The sequence below is a fragment of the Rhinolophus sinicus genome, chromosome 4 (genome assembly GCF_057876585.1).
Source record: "Rhinolophus sinicus isolate RSI-liver-muscle chromosome 4, RSI-T2T, whole genome shotgun sequence".
NCBI classification, from domain to species: domain Eukaryota; kingdom Metazoa; phylum Chordata; class Mammalia; order Chiroptera; family Rhinolophidae; genus Rhinolophus; species Rhinolophus sinicus.
In genome coordinates this window covers 76,641,167-76,658,465 of record NC_142504.1, presented here as the reverse complement: position 1 = coordinate 76,658,465, position 17,299 = coordinate 76,641,167, and the positions used below count along the sequence as shown (strand labels likewise).

At 40.5% G+C, this 17,299-nt stretch overlaps 2 pseudogenes; one reads left to right on the top strand and one right to left on the bottom strand.

The window, feature by feature from the left end:
- The first annotated feature begins 2,657 nt into the window (after nt 1–2,657).
- On the top strand, nt 2,658–3,595 carry LOC109452324 (heterogeneous nuclear ribonucleoprotein A1-like; annotated as a pseudogene).
- A 7,491-nt stretch (nt 3,596–11,086) lies between these two features.
- On the bottom strand, nt 11,087–11,549 carry LOC109452336 (RNA-binding protein 3 pseudogene; annotated as a pseudogene).
- Nucleotides 11,550–17,299: the final 5,750 nt, after the last annotated feature.

Here is a 17,299-nt window from a genome sequence, read left to right as displayed (position 1 = left end):
CCTAACTTCGGAGGAAACATTCTAATTTATAACCATTGATCTTAGTTAATTAGGGCAGTAAATGTCTTTCTAAAGATTTAAAAGCGTAAATGCTCTTTTATTGTGCCAGTGGGGCAAATCAATACTTCTGTTGATCCATTAACAACTAATCTTCCAAAACAAAGAAACAAATTTTAGTGTCTGTTAATAAAGTCACCTTTTAAAAAGATATTTGCATGCCAACCACAGCTAAACATTTTGTTACCTAAAAGCCAAACAAAAGAATTCTATTTACTCTTAAATTTTCTTCAACCGGGGCCGGCCCGGTGGCTCAGGCGGTTGGAGCTCCATGCTCCTAACTCCAAAGGCTGCCGGTTCGATTCCCACATGGGCCAGTGGGCTCTCAACCACAAGGTTGCCAGTTCAATTCCTCGAGTCCCACAAGGGATGGTGGGCTCCGCCCCCTGCAACTAAGATTGAACATGGCACCTTGAGCTGAGCTGCCCCCCAGATGGCTCAGTTGGTTGGAGCGTGTCCTCTCAACCACAAGGTTGCCGGTTTGACTCCCGCAGGGGATGGTGGGCTGTGCCCCCTGCAACTAGCAACGGCAACTAGACCTGGAGCTGAGCTGCGCCCTCCACGACTGAGACTGGAAGGACAGCAACTTGAAGCTGAGCAACACCCTCCACAACTAGGAATGAAGGGACAACAACTTGACTTGGAAAGAAGGCCTGGAAGTACACACTGTTCCCCAATAAAATCCTGTTCCCCTTCCCCAATAAAATCTTAAAAAAAAAAAAAATTTTTTTCTTCAACCATCATATCACCTACATCATTTATTGAATAAATTTTAAAATCTCCTCTAAAAGAAACTTCAACACAAGTACACACATATATAAATGTTTTAGAACTCAGAGTAGTATGATGTAATTTTATCATACTACTAATACAAGTAGTATGATGTACATGATGTAATTTTTTTCCTCACAGTAATCACCAATAAAGAATTATTTTATAGGGTCTGTTCAATTCCCGGATTGTAAAGATGTTATTTCAAGAGACATGATCATTAGAATAAAATCCCATTACAACTACATCAGATATAATTACATAGATATATACTTGGGTATAGTTATATATAGATATAGTTATGTAGCCTTTGTAATAACAAGATTTCACCAGTCCTCTTCAGACAAAATCCAGGACCTAAACATTTATTTGACCTTAAGATGACATGTAGAAAAAATTTTGGAGACATAAAACATTAAAGTTTTTTATAGTTTCAAATCTGTTCACTTTTTTTCTCTTATTATTTCCAGGATTCCAAAATTTCTTTTAAAAAATTTTCCTAACCCAAAAATTATATAAGTATTCTTTTAATATTTTTATTCTTTTACATAATTCACTTAATCTGGAGCTTATTTCTGTACATGATGTAAGAAGGAATAAAACTTTTTGTCCAGTATGGAAATTGTTAGTTATACCAGCATTATTTATTAAATAAATCACATTTTCCCCACTGAATTGAAATATTACTTTTATAATATATATTGTAATTACTTTTATAATATACAATATAATATAATATATCAAGTTGTTATATATTCTTTGCACTATTTCTGGACTTCATCCATTGCAACTGATCCAAGGATATTTATTGCAGTATTGTCTATATTTACAAAACTGGAAAAAACTAGCATGTCTATCAGTAGGAAATTGATAAGTAAAATTTATGGAACATCCATATTACAGAATATTATTTACCCAGGAAAGAGAATAAATTAATTTTTAAATATTGGTCTGGACAGATAGGTATGACTATCATATTTTCTTTTTTAAAAGTTTAGAATAATGACTTGAAAGACAGAAGCATCTATAATAGAATATTTGGGGGAGAAAAGTGTTACATCAGTTATTTCAGAGACTGATGATGGGGAAGGAGAAGAATATTAATTTATAGGTGTCTGAATTGCTTAATTCATGGAAGTAAGCAAGTGTGAACTTTTCACATATACATATATACCATAAATAAGTATATGTCAAAACAAAATTTTGTTTCATCCACCTCCAAAGAAATTGGCAGCAATAGCCCAGGCAGCCCCATTTTAGAATAGTAATATGTGAGCAGCACAAACGTCCTGCTGGAGTGAGGTACTGATAAGAACACGTCTGGACTGCCCCTATGGCTGCAATACTAACAGCTAATGAAATTGGCTTCTCCCAGTGCTGTTTATTTCTAAGCGTTTAAGGAAGAATTCCTGAAACAGAGTTGCCTGGTGGAGATCATTCCTGAAAAAGGAATGATCAACAGTGGTTTTATGGTGCCTGGAGCTCTCTGTCCTAGAGCTTACTACTCCCGTCCCCCTAATGCTCACATAGAGGGACTTGGTCCAGGGTCTGCGCTTCATTCCTTCCACCAAACACATTACCAGAAAGAGCAACTGTTATTCTTAGATGAACATGAACTCACAAGCATAAATAATGAGATACCTGAGAACTTTCTTAACTAACAAACAGTAAGTTAAACATACCATGTAAAGCAGAATTGGAACAAACAGACCAAGAATTTAAAATATGCACCATACATACACATAAGGAAATAAGAGATCATATTTGAGCCAAAAAGTAAGAATTAAATATCATAAGAAAAAAACAGAAAGTCTTTCTGTCCGTGGACGCCGCCAAGGAAGCATCGTTAAAGTCTCCCCTCCCGAGCTCGTCATGTGTAAGTCAGATCTCCCAAAGAGCTGGAGCAGCTGTGGAAGCTCTTCATTGGAGGTTTGGGCTTTGAAACAACCGATGAGAGTCTGAGGAGCCATTCTGAGCAATGGGGAACGCTCACAGACTGGGTGGTGATGAGAGACCCAAACAGCAAGCGCTCCAGAGGCTTTGGGTTTGTCTCCTATGCCACCGTGGAGGAGGTGGGTGCAGCCATGAAGGCAAGGCCACACAGGGTGGATGGAGGAGTTGTGGAACCAAAGAAGGCTGTCTCAGGAGAAGATTCTCAAAGACCTGGTGTGCACTTATCTATGAAAAAGATGTTTGTGGGTGGTATTAAAGAAGACACTGAAGAACATCACCTAAGAGATGATTTTGAACAGTATGGGGAAATTGAAGTGATTGAAATCATGACTGACCGAGGCAGTGGCAAGAAGAGAGGCTTTGATTTTGTAGCCTTTGATGACCATGACTCTGCAGACAAGATTGTCATTCAGAAATACCATATGGTGAATCGCTACAACTGGGAAGTAAGGAAAGCCCTATCTAAGCAAGAGATGGCCAGTGCTTCATCCAGTCAAAGAGGTCGAAGTGGTTCTGGAAACTTCAGTGGTGGTTGAGGAGGTGGTTTTGGTGGGAATGACAACTTTGGTCGTGGAGGAAACTTCCGTGGTTGAGGTGGCTTTGGTGGCAGTTGTGGTGGTGGAGGATATGGTGGCAGTGGGGACGGCTATCATGGATTTGGTAATGATGGAAGCAATTTTGGAGGTGGCTGAAGCTACAATGATTTTGGCAATTACAACAATCAATCTTCAAATTTTTTACCCATGAAAGAAACTTTGGAGGCAGAAGCTCTGGTCCCTATGGTGGTGGAGGCCAGTACTTTGCCAAACCATGAAACCAAGGTGGCTGTGGAGGTTCCAGTGCCAGTTGCAGTAGCTACGGCAGTGGTAGAAGACATTAATTACTGCCAGGAAACAAAGCTTAGCAGGAGAGGAGAGCCAGAGAAGTGACAGGGAAGCTACAGGTTATGACAGATTTGTGAACTCAGCCAAGCACAGGTGGCAGGGCCTAGCTGCTACAAAGAAGACATGTTTTAGACAATACTCATGGGCAAAAAAACTCGAGGACTGTACTTGTGACTAATTGTATAATAGGTTATTTTAGTTTCTGTTCTGTTGAAAGTGTAAAGCATTCCAACAAAGGGTTTTAATGTAGATTTTTTTCTTGCACCCATGTTGTTGATTGCTAAATGTGATAGTCTGATCATGATGCTGAATAAATGTGTCTTAAAAAAAAACATAGAAAAGTTGAATATGAAATACATAAAAATTGAAATAAGGAACACAATAGATAGAAAAAAAATAACAGAAGTAAGAATTAGCAAAATTAGATAGAGAAACTTTTCCAGTCGGCCGCAGGAAAGGGTTTGTGTTACATTCCATTGAGTTGGCTTCGACTCCAGTGACTCTGTGAATGAGTGATGTCCACAATGTCCTGTCCTCACAGCCCTTCTTAGCTCTTGTAGACTCACGTTTATGGCTTCTTCCATGGAGTGAATCCATTTCATATTTGGTCTTCCTCTTCTCCTGCTGCCTACTATTTTTCCTAGCATTATTGTCTTTTCCAAAGAACCCTGTCTTCTCATGATATGCCCAAAGAAGAACAACTTCAGTTTTGTCATTTTTGCCTTCAGCAATGTTGCAGGCTTAATTTTTTTCTAGGACCCACTTGTTCATCTTTCTGGTGGTCCAGGGTTTCTGCAGAGCTGTCCTCCAACACTGTTTTTCAAATGAATCAATTTTTTTCCTGTGAGTCTTCTTCACCACCGTCCAACTTTTGCACCCATACATAGTAATTGGGAATACAAGGGTGTGGATGATCTTAGCCTTGGCCTCTAAGGACACATCTTCACTCTTGGTGATTTTTCCTAATTCTTCCATTGCTGCTCTTCTGAGTCTCAACTGTCTCTTCATTTCTTGGCTACAGTCTCCATTTGAATTGATGACTGAACCAAAATAAGCAAAATATTTAACAATTTATTGTCTTCATTATTTATCTTTAAGTTGTGTATTTCCTCTATAGTCATGATTTTTGTCTTCTTGATGTTCAAATGAAGCTCTGCTTTGACACTTTTTTCTTTCACTTTCATCAGAAGTTGTTTCAAATCATTGCTATTTTCTGCCAGTAAGATGGTGTCATCTGCATAAAGACACATTAAAAGAACAGGGATAGAAAACATGGCAATGTCTAATAAGAGTCCCAGAAGAAGAGATGTTATTTTAATGAAAAGCAGGAAGTATGTGAAGAAATGATGAAAATAAATACACTAGAATTTATTATTATTATTTTTAAATTAACTATCAGGCAGATTGTCTAAGACAGCAGATTAAGTAAATGCTATGCCTGCTGTTTGCCAGGATCACATCAAAATTAGAACAATCAACCTCAACAATAAGCTGAAGACTAGTTAAACCCTATCCCTAAGGATATAAAGAAGAGGCCACATCGAGACTAATAGGAGGGGCAGAGACATGAAACACGCTGACCCAAAATCCACAGGTAGTGGTTGAACACTGGAAGAGACATTTTGGTGGCAGAGGTACCCCTGAAGAGGGACAGGTCCCAGTTCCACACGGGGCTCACCAGCCCAGGGATCCTGTGTCAGAAAGAGGAGTCCCCACAACACCTGGCAGTGAAAAGCAGTGAAGACTCTGTCCATCTGTCCCAGTGAGAGGGAAAGTGGCTAGAAACCCATACATCTTCTTAAAGGGCCTGTGCATAGACTCTTTCACTTATAAACACTCACTTAGGCTCCTGTGGAGGCAAGGCAACTGGAGAGGTGCCAGAGACATATGGGAAAGACTAAGTTATATGGCTTAGGGATGAGAGCTAGAGGGACACACCTCTAGGTCCAACATAGGCAGCAACCAACTACATAGAGCTTAGTAGCTCCTACCAGGCAGCCCTGGGCTGCTCACAGGAAAGGCTGAAATCGGTCTGCACTGTAGCCCTTCCCAAGAGACACAACAAACAACACATCCAGAGGCTGGCTTTAGACCACACCAGAGTACTACCTAGTTAGCCCCACAAGCGGCTAAGGGCACCCAAAGGGTGATCTCAATAGGCACAAGAGTCCACTGGGGCAAATCCCCATCTGAGGGGTCAGCCATCACACACCAGCTCATAAACTGTGGGTGTAGCCAATCCTCTCAGCCAGTCAACCTGAGAGTCAATCACACTCACTAATACATCAAAAGCAATCAAGGCTCAACTACAACAGGCGAATACACACAACACACACAAGAAGCACTCCTGAAACACAGCAGAGGTGATCGGGGATACTGTGCCACTGGACCACACAGGATACCTACTTCATATAGTCACCCAGCAAATACTGAGAGATACATAGGAGATGTACATGGGCCAGTAAGCTGCACCCTCCACAATTAGATTGAAGACAATGAGCTGCCGCTGAGCTTTGGAGGTGCTGCCGGATAGCTCAGTTGGTTAGAGTGCGAGCTCTCAACAACAAGGTTGCCAGTTCAATTCCTACATGGGATGGTGGGCTGCACCCCCTGCAACTAAGGTTGAAAACAGCAACTGGACTTGGAGTTGAGCTGCGCCTTCCACAACTAGACTGAAGGACAACGACTTGGAGCTGATGGGCCCTGGAGAAACACACTGTTCCTCAATATTCCCTAATACAATTTAAAAAACGAAAAACAAACAAACAGAAAAACAACTTCAAAAACACAAGAAATCAGGCAACAATGACAGAAAAATCAACTTAATTACATCAAAACTGGGATTTCTGTACAACAAAAGATGCTATAGATAAAGTTAAAAGAATGATAAAATGGGAGAAGATATTTGCAATGTCTAAAACCAAAAAAGGATAAATACCTGTATAAATGCATGAATTGATAGAAGTGGAGAATATACTGTTATTCTGGATAAAAGGGAAGAATTAAATAATAAAATAAAAGATCACTGGTGAAAATTTGACACGAACTGAGAATTATAATTAACCTCACTCTCTGCATCTGAGGTCCATGAGAAAAAAATCAAATTTGACCAAATCTGAAACACTTTTTGATGGTAAGATGTCCCATTATTTTGTCACTAAGAAAGAAAATCTACCAATTAAACTGTGAAACAATGCTTTATTATCATGTAAAATTTTATTTTATACTTTTGCAAGTACCTTTAGACTTACTTGGAAAGATTTTTTTAAATATTATCTTTGTCATATATAAAAAGAAAGAATATGTAAGTGAAATAAATTGGTTAAGCCTAAAACTTTTTTATATATTCAGAACCCAACTCTTCTGGATTACTTTTTAATTCAGACTCATCACTGCCCATGCTTCTGCAAATAGTTCCATCCCCATCAAAAATATTAGTTATGCAACTTTTCTTATAAGAGGAATCAAATAAAATTGCTAACATTTGACTGTGACCAAAAAAGGCAATTGCATGTGGTTCAGTCTAATAAATGAGAGCTCCTTAATCTCCAGAATTTTCTTCCAAGCTGCTGATACCCATTCTGCAAGTTGTGATACTGGTGCTCTCTTGTTCTCCCCAGAAGATATCAGTGGAAGGTATTTTTTAGACAATGACCAGAATATTACTTCTTCAAATGGTTCCTAATACCTTTTAGACTAGAAACATCTGAAGATTGCAGTTGTCCAGTCATGCCACCAAGAATAATATCCAAGGTCATTCATGCACATGCAGGGAAAACTCTGTCACAACCACCAGCTGGCCAAGAGCAATTGAAAGATGTCTTGTGGATCATGAGTGGGTTCTAATTTTGGAAGTGTTAAAATGGGAGAGGGGGAGTCCACCTTAGAATTGATGAATATAGTAAAATATTAATAATAAATAAAAATAATATGAATAAATAATAAAACATTTTTTGAAGTATTTGGTAGAAGTTTCAAGTGTGGTAGATGCTGTCAGTGCTGTACCCATTACACCATGCACTCTGCTTTCTGGCTTGTGCCTCCTGCTGTGTCCTATGCTCAGTCTGTGCCTGCTCACAGGGCAGACCCAAAACTGTGGGGAGCTAACACCCCTGGGAGCAGCTGTCAGCCAACGATGGAGGGGAGCTGGAGGACAAGTACCTCAGCTTTCTCACTCTTCAAGGGAGTAACTCTGAGATTGGTTCTTCATTTTCTCGCAGAGTGCCCCAGGGAGCCTGAAGTCCAGTTGCCTACATCAGTAGTCTGCTCAAACACACCCTGCAGTGGCTTCCTCCTCTTCCCTGTATCCTTTCTCCACTCTGACTGATGCTTCCTGAGCTCTCCTCCCAAAAAAATTATTTGGACTCAAATCGTTGTTTCAGTGTCTGCTTCTGGGGAGATACAGCATAAGACAGTGAGAAAATCTTATGCAAGAACCTTGTGGCATTTGGCTACCATTTGATAGAAAACATTCATGAACTTCCTTCCCCCACCCCCACCAAGAATAGGTCTCTTTTTCTTGGGGTTTGAACCTGAAAGTCACCTCTTTCCACCTCTCCCTGCAGTCCATGCCTAGTCTTCCCTTTGACTTCTCAGCTTCTCCCTTCCCCTTCTACCTTTCCACCCCGCCACATTATAAATTTGATTTTGTTTCTTTTCCCTTCAGTACCTCCAAGTACTGCATTGTGGGTTATGATGAGCAGAAAATTCTCTATATAGAGGCTGACCCCCTGTGGTGGAGAAGGTTTTCCCATGTTTTTTTAAAGTATTACATTTAATTAAATAATATTAAAGGAATAAGTAATTTTATCCCTGAGACACTCATGTTTAATGGTCAACATACATCAGAGATGTTCAGAATTTCATAATGTAGGAAAAGTCTGCATATAGCCTGCTAGAAACCTCCTTCAGTGGTCAAGCAGAGCTATCAGAGGGTATGGACATATGAAGATATCAAAACGCAATGGTGAGATATACAAATGGCCAACAAGCATATGAAAAGATGCTTAACATCATTAATTCTTAATGAAATGCAAATCAAAACCACAATGATGTGTTGTCTTAGTCATCTCATGCAAGCATAACAAAATGCCACAGACTGGGAGACTTATCAACAACAAATGTTTATCTCAGACAGTTCTGGAGGCTGGAAGCCCAAAATCAAGGTGCCCGCATATACAAAGCCCGATGTATGTTCTTTTCTAGGTTGCAGATAGCTGCCTTCTCATAGTACCTTCACAAGGCAGAAAGATAGTGAGCTAGCTCTCAGGCCTCTTCTTATGACACAGGCACTAATCCATTTCATGAGGGCTCCACCCTCACGACCTGATTACCTCTCAAAGGCTCCCACCTCCAAATATCATCACGTTGAGATTAGGATTTCAACATATGAATTTGAGGGTGGGGAGGACAAATAGTCCATAGCAGGTATCACCTCACACCCATTAGGATGGCTACTATCAAAAACAAAAAGCAGAAAATATAAGTGTTGACAAGGATGTAGAGAAATTGGAGCCTTTGTGCATTGTTGGTAAGAATGTAAAGTGGTGCAGTTGCTATGGAAAACAGTATGATGGTTCCTCAAAAAAAAAAGTAAAAATAGAGCTACAATATTATTCAGCAATCCCACTTCTGTGTACCCAAAAGAATTTAAAACAGGGTATGAACAGATATTTTGTACACCCATGTTCATAGCAGCATTATTCACAGTATCTAAAACATGAAACAAACATGTCCATCAGTGGATGAATGGATAAGCAAAATGTGGTGTATACATACCATGGGATATTATTCAGCCTTAAAAAGAATAGAAATCACATCACATGTTACAACATGGATGAACCTTGAGGATATTATGTTAAGTGAAATAAACCAGTCACAGAGAGACAAATACTGCATGATTCCACTTATATGAAGTATCTAAAATAGTCAGACTCATAGAAACAGAGAATAGAATGGTGGCTATCAAGGGCTGGAGGGGGCGGGGGATAGGGAATTGTTTAATGAGCACTGAGTTTCAGATTTGCAAACTGAAAAAATTCTGGAGATTGGTTGTACAACAGTGTGATATACCTAACACTACTGAACTGTACACTTAAAAATGGTTATGACAGTAAATTTTTTTTTTTGAGCCATTAGGGGATTTTACCTGTAGCCACCCCACCTCAAGGTTTCATGTACAGGCATACCTCATTTTATTGCACTTCATACACATGTGTTTTACAAATTGAAGGCAAGGCCTTCCACCAGCAAAAATATTATGATTTGCAAAGACTTGCTCTATTACTGTTGTGGTCTGGAACTGAACCCACAGTATCTGAGGTACACCCAAACCAGTCCCAAACTGACCAAATTTTAAACTTGAGGTCACTATTCTTTTGGCAGTCTATGCCCACCCCACAACTAAATATTTTCTCAGGAGTCTCCCTTCTAATCTTACTCTATTTCCAATTTACAAACTGGGTAGAATAAGGAAAAAGCATGATCTCTATCGATTGTTTTCAGGTTTCATCTTTTTAATCTGCTCTATGAAGAACATCCTAAACGCTACGAGGCATAACAGAATATTTTTTCTTCCAGTGTTAAAAAAAATGGACATTCACAAATATTTTTAAGAAACTTCTATATAATCGGTAAAAAAAACCCTCTAAATAATCACATTGGTTTCTTGTAGTTACATTTGGAAATTGCTTCCTAACTATGATAACATTGTATATGGGTTTTTAATGCCCCTAGATACACATAATTTCTGAAACTAAAAATCAGTCTGGCCATTTTTTGCCAGAACCAATTCTGAGAGCCCAAGCTAAAAAACTGGTCAAAGGAAAAATATCCAAACTCTATAAATATTCCAGAATTTGTCTTTAAATGGGAGAAAAAAAACCCCACAACTTTTTAAAATACATGGAGCTTTCTAAAAGTTCTTTTAACAAGCTGCATTGGGGGGGCGGACCGGTGGCTCAGCTGGTTAGAGCAGGAGCTCTCAAACACACGGTTGCCAGTTGAACTCCTGCCTGCAAGAGATGGTGGGCTGCGCCCCTGCAACTAAGATTGAAAAGGACAACAACTTGACTTGGATGGAGCTGATGAATCCTGGGGAAAAAACACACCACTGTTCCCCAATTTAAAAAAAAGTCCTGGAAATATCCATTGTTCCCCAATAAAGTCCTGTTCCCCTTCCCCATAAAATCTTAAAAAATAATAATAATAAAATAAAAGGCAGAAATCTTAAAAAAACAAAACAAAACAAAAAAAACCAAGAAGCTACCTTGGAAGCTAAATTCAAAAATAGAAGTCAATATACTAAAACAGATGTTTCAGTGCAGCTCCAAAAATCTTTATAAATACAGTCATTTGGAAGGACAAATCTGGATCAGAAGTTTTATTCCTTGTGTACCTACATTAGGTGTGCATGGCTCATCTCAGTTGTCCTGTCTGTAATTTTCTCCTGAGTAGCCGTCATGACCACACAGGCTTCTGCCGCCATAGACTCTGGACCTTCCATATCCGTATCCATACCCTACAGGTCGATTGTCATACCTGCCACTCCCATAGCCATGGTCCCCACCACCTCTAGATAGCTGCGGCCACGCCCATGGGCCCCAAAGCCACCCCCTCTGTTTCCCGGGGCTGATTTGCCCACGTGGTCCACACGGATCTGGCGACCATCCAGAGACTCTTCTCCATTCATGGCTCTCACGGCATCTGAGGCATGTTCTGGATTGGTGAAGGTGATGAAGCCAAAACCCCGGGATCGCTGAGTCTCCCGGACCTTGACAACGACCACCTCAGAAATAGGGCCGAAGCTGCTGAAGTGATCTTCCAGAGCTCATCAGTATTAAAGTTGAGCCCTCCAAAGAAGAGCTTCCCTTCTTCAGAGGACATGGCAGTCCTGGAAATTAAGTAAAAGGACCGAAGGCACAGCAACCACCAAAGAGCAGAGCAACTGCTATGGTGGTAAATTTTATGTTACCACAATTTAAAATGAAAATAAAAAAGCAACAGCGCCTTTTGAACTAGAAGTGTGGCGGGAACCTGACAAGTTAAAACATTTCTTACCCTCTATTCTGCAATTCTGCCTTAGCATTAATAAACAGAATAAATAGTAAATGAACCAAGGATACCCTATGTGCAAGCTCTGGGTCTATGTTAGGTCTCAGGACAAAGCAGTAATAAAGCACATAAAACACAAAAGCTCTTCTAAGCAGGGGCTATTTCTTAGGCTTGTTTTATGCTCCCTGCAGCTCTGGTTATTTATACACGATTATGGGTGAATAAAAATGACATGGGCTATTTTGCTTCTCTTTCAATAGAAGAGGAAAAACTCATAGAAAGAGGGACTATGTCAAACACATTTAGTTAGAAATCTCTTATTAAAATAAAAGACTAAAGCAAATATCTTTTTTGTTATAATGATCCCATAATATTAAAAGGACACAAAATTAAAAGCATACAATGGCTTATGGCTGCACCTAAACCAAGGGTAGTGCTGTTTATTGAATTACTAAATAAGCAATTATGATAACCTACGATATTAAGGATAGTGTTGTATGGGGCAGACCTAATGTATTGTTCTCAGGGGAACTACCCGAGAGGACTGCCCTCACCCCCTTTTCCCTGGCACAAATGGATTTGATTACACAGATGAGCTTGTCCACAAGTGCCATATTTAACAAAAGAACATGTATTTATTCCCAAATTTTTGTTAAAAAAATAATAAAATAAACCCCTTTGCATTTTGTCCCACCAGGGAATAGTTTTAATGAATCCACGGAGCAACTAGGTGACATCTTTATCAGCCCTCATAAACCTTGATTGAACACACAGCGATAAGGCCTGTTTAAACTGTCTTCCTGATAACAGGCCTGGAGTCAGCACTGGCCTTAGCAACCGCCCGGGAAAAGAGGCCTCCCCAAAACCCTGAGTGCAGGCCCGCTATGCGCAGGGAGCTGCAAAAATCCAAAGCGCCAAGGAGCTGGTTTATTTGGGGCGAGGGTGGGGTGGTACGTAGGTGGGTGCACGCCCTTCCCCCTGGTTTTCTTGGAAGGAGACTTTCTTCAGAACTAGCTTAGGCTCCTGGGGGTGAGGAAGAGGCTGGAGCGAAAAGGTACTTTCAGCCCTAGTGACCTTTAGCATTTACATCTATTATACAAGCACAGAGAACTCCAGAGGGGCGGTTTGAAAGGATTTGGGAATGGCCAGCTCTCGTTTTCTCTCCACCAGCATCATAAATGAATGAAAAATACGCATACCTAAAAAGAACAGAGAGCCACGGATGTTTGTACTGAGCTTGAAGTCTGATTCTTATAGTCCTTTCCTTTGACGCTCTAGCACATCCAATCATTACTTGCTTCTTCAAATCCCACCCCTTTGCCCTCCAGCCTTCCCAGGCCAGAGCCCACAGCGACCACCACAGGCTGCAGAAGCCAGCGCCCTTGGTGGTGGGCGGGCAGGGGGGCGGCTATCATCCTGCGAAACAGTGGAGAACTGGTCTCAGCAGCCACAACCAGAGAAGGGAGACATTCATCCATGGAGGCAACCTGAAGATCCACTTCATGTGAGATTCTGGAAAACTCTGAGCTGAGATTCTAGTCCCGGTCGTCTCCGACTAACTGGCCGTCCTTGGGTATAGCTTGTAACTTTTCTGAGTCGCGCTTTTGTCAACGAAGAGAAGAGACTGCTGGACTGGAAGCTCTTTCAGATGTCTTTCAGGTTTAAAATTAAACAATTCCCTTATAAAAGCTTTTCCCCATATTCCCCTAATATCCCTCTCCCCCAGTTTTTTTTATAACATTTAATTACGACAATAGGTTATCTTATAGGTCAGGATGAAGTATATAGTAGGTTATTTCCTACATCACTAAGATATCAGTTTTCACAATACTCTCTAACACGTGGATGACAATAAAATTTCCCCTCTTCTCCCCCACCCCACCCCCAATATTGGACATTCCTCCAATGAGGGCAAATTTAGACCCTTAAGATGCCTTCCTGAAGGTCAGCAGTGTAGAGCTTTGGCAGGACAGTAGTGGAAGAAAGTTTTACAGCTGGGAAATTCCACTGTCCTATGGAAAACACCTGGCCCCTGTGACGTTCAGGGACTTGTATCTTCAGATGAGTTTGCAAAAGAACTCAAGCTCTTTCGACCTAGGAGGTAAAGGGGAAGCAAGGTCATCTCTAGAGAGACGGGGCTTGGGATAATAACCTGTCTTTTGAACTACACCCAGCACACACTCCATGCCAGCAATTTCCCTTGAATATGTACATGGAATTTTATATTTGGAAAGTGGTTTCCCTTCACTTTGCCATAAGTCTACATCCCCACAACAACACAATATTATTTGTGATTTTCTATAAAGAAGGGATTTTTATCGGGGGAGGGGCGGTGTGAGAGAGAGAGCATGCACACGTGAGAAAGAGACAAAATTAATAAATACTGAGGCAAGGATTCTGGTTTTATGGGTGCTAATCTTACACACATCAGTACACTGTGTGTAATTTCCAAGCCCAAAACTAGCACGTGAGTTGTAATGACCATGGATGTGCTGTTGAGGGCAATATGGCCAAATAGCAGGAATCCCAACTGCCTGAGGCACCACACTGACAGGAGTTCCTGGGAAGCTGGATCCTGGAATCGTTCTGCAGAGCAGAGACTTGGGGCAGTCTGCACACTCAAGGACTGAACCATCATAATATGCATGCACCAAAAAGGGGAACAAGCAGACTCAAGCGAGTACCAGTTAGTCTAATGCTATTTCCTTATGCTCTCCCTGGCACTCAGAGAGCCCGACACCATTTCTAAACTTAGGGTACTGATATAAGTTTGATATAATTATTATCCATATAGGGCCTTTGAAAAGAGGACCCTATTAGTAATAACAACAGGCATCAGCTGGGACTGGCCCAGACAAACAGGATATCTCATCACCCTACCAACACACCTGAAGGACCCTGGGACACTCACTCCTATCCCTTAGGAGCCGTGCCTCATACAACTCAACCTAGATTATTTTTCCAGATTTTCCTCTTCTCTATGAAAATTCAATATGTCCAGGTCCAGACTATTATAATTTTTATTCATGCCTTCCTTCAGCTAATATTTATCGAACACCTACTATGTGGCAGGTATTGTGGTATCTGCCGGCCCCCTCAAGGTGCTTGTTGAATACTGATGCAGAGATTAGGATTAAAATCCTGGCTTCACCTTGAGCACAGTACCTGGCTTTTTTGAGTCTCAAGTGTCCTAAATCCATCAGGTGGTGATAATAAAGTAACTACCAGAGAAGACTGCTGTAAGGATAAAATGAGTCAGTGCGCAAAGTGCCTGGCACGGAGGAATTGCGATGTAAGTGTTACTGTAATCAAGGAGAGACAGCTGTTTCTGATTTAACCATTTCATTTAAGTGATTTTTCACCCTAGAGATGTAGCTCAGGGCACAAAACACTCACCTCCTTCATTCAACTCACTAAGTGGCCACAGGCTGCAGGACACTGAGGAAGACACAAGAAAGCCTAAAACAATGTAAATCTCTGCCTCTTGGGAATTTTACAGTGAATGGAGGAGGGAAGACAATTACAACTGGAAATGAAAACAATGACATGAGTGTTAAAAAAAAAAAATCAGTGCTTAGTAACTGACTACACATAAGAATTATATGAAGAGTTTTTTTTGTTTTTTTTAAGTGGAGACTAACACTTACCAACTAAATGAGACTTTCCGGGGGTAAAGCGAATAACACAGAAAGAACATTGATAAAAGAAGTGTTTCACTTGTCAGTGAACGGTACATGAATAAACTGTGAATCCTTTGTAATACTCAGTAAGAGTAGCAGTTAAGATTTTTTGAGTATTTATTATGTCCCAGGTGTTGTACCGAGAGCTCCATGAGTTGGTTTGGTCCATGATGGCCTCGTTGGGGAAGAACTGGAGCAAGGACTGTGAAGGATGCTAGGATTCAGATTGAGAGAAAAAAGCAGGGCTTTCCATGGTGCAAAGAAGAGAATTTCAATCCTGGAGGTGGAGTGTACATTTTTGGGTTAGCGACAAATAGAAGAAGAAGCAAATTTAAAAGTAAAGCAAATTGCTTTTATTTTATGTGTAATTCACATGTCCTCTGTAGCCTGTTGGTATTACTGAAAGAGAACAGTCATCCCAAAAAAGGGAGAATTTTTATCTTAAACTCAAAAATGTATGGCTTCCTAGGCATAAACAAGCAGGCCTACCTACATTCTCATTTCATAGGGCTTTGTGTAACTGACTATATTCATAACACAAGCTACAGTGAAACTCCACGGAAAAGAAAACAAGAGCAGATCTGAGTAAATCCCTTTCACTTTGTCCTTCCTAGCTCCTGACCTTTGCTGTGTTCCCTACAAAACCAGCAGTGAGTTCTCAGGGATCAGCCTGAAAGCAGCACGTTGGAATCTTAAATTTGACTTTTGGATAAACAAGAATAAAAGAACAAGCAGAAACAAGCAGACAGATAGAAATTATTAGATTTTAAATTACAAAAAATAAAATAAAAACATGGCCTCACGCAGTGCAGACTCTCTTTCTAAGAGAGAACTGAACTGGGAAGTTAGAAATGGAACAACTGTGAGAAAGCCAATATTAAACAGGAAGGAAATAAACCCATCATGTCACACCACAGGATTTCTAAGATAAAAATTCTCCATTGAGCTTTATTCCAGAAAAACCCAAATCTCCCCCCTTACCCTCCACACAGAGCTGGATTAGACAGGTAGGTATTTCTTGATTTGTTAGAACTCCTATAATGTGTAAGACCCTATTTGAGGCAAGGAGTGGGAAGAGGGAGACCAACATGTGCCTCTTTCAACTAGGCATTTACACTTCTCCTACCATATTCTGTTGCAGCCTGCATTTTTTTTCTATCATCTCACTTTGATTAAAGTCCTCAGGGAAACCTACTGACGTTACAATCCCTCATTTATCGCACAAATCCTGTGCTAATTTGTAGATCACCTGAAGCCTCTATTAATAACCAATACTGGAATTTCACATCACAAACTACAGTGTCTCTATGTGATGCTCCAATAACCTCCTCCTCATCATCATCACCATTTTACCTATAGGAAGACCAAAGGCCAAAGAGATTAAGTGGATTGCTGAAGGCCACTGGTCAATTTGGCAAAGTTTTAATTCTAAATCCCATTTCTTTTTACTAAACTATTTTTTTCTGCCTCTTTGGGTGAGTATATAATTCTCTCATGTTGGGGTGAGCAGGATTGAAAAAGAAGCCACGTTTCAGAAAGTTCATTTTGTTACCATTTGTTGGTTTCCACTGACATCTCTGACACCGGTACTAACAAGTTAAGGCATCTGAAAACTTGATCTCTGCTTTCACGCATCCATTCTCTCCCCTGCTAACGTAGAGGATTGTGTGGGCTCTGCTTGCTAATCTCCACTACTCAAGCTCCACAGGGGTGGACCCTTCAGAGTTGATCCCTTGCCTCTCCCTACACAATGATGAATTGTTCCAGAAGTGCAATGGACCAATTTTAGGAGCCAAAAGAACAAAAACCCAGTGAACTAGTAATCCTGCAACAACAACAAAAAAAGCAAACTCCAAGTATTATCAAGGGTCAGGCCCGAGCATGGAGACACTCCAGACTCTT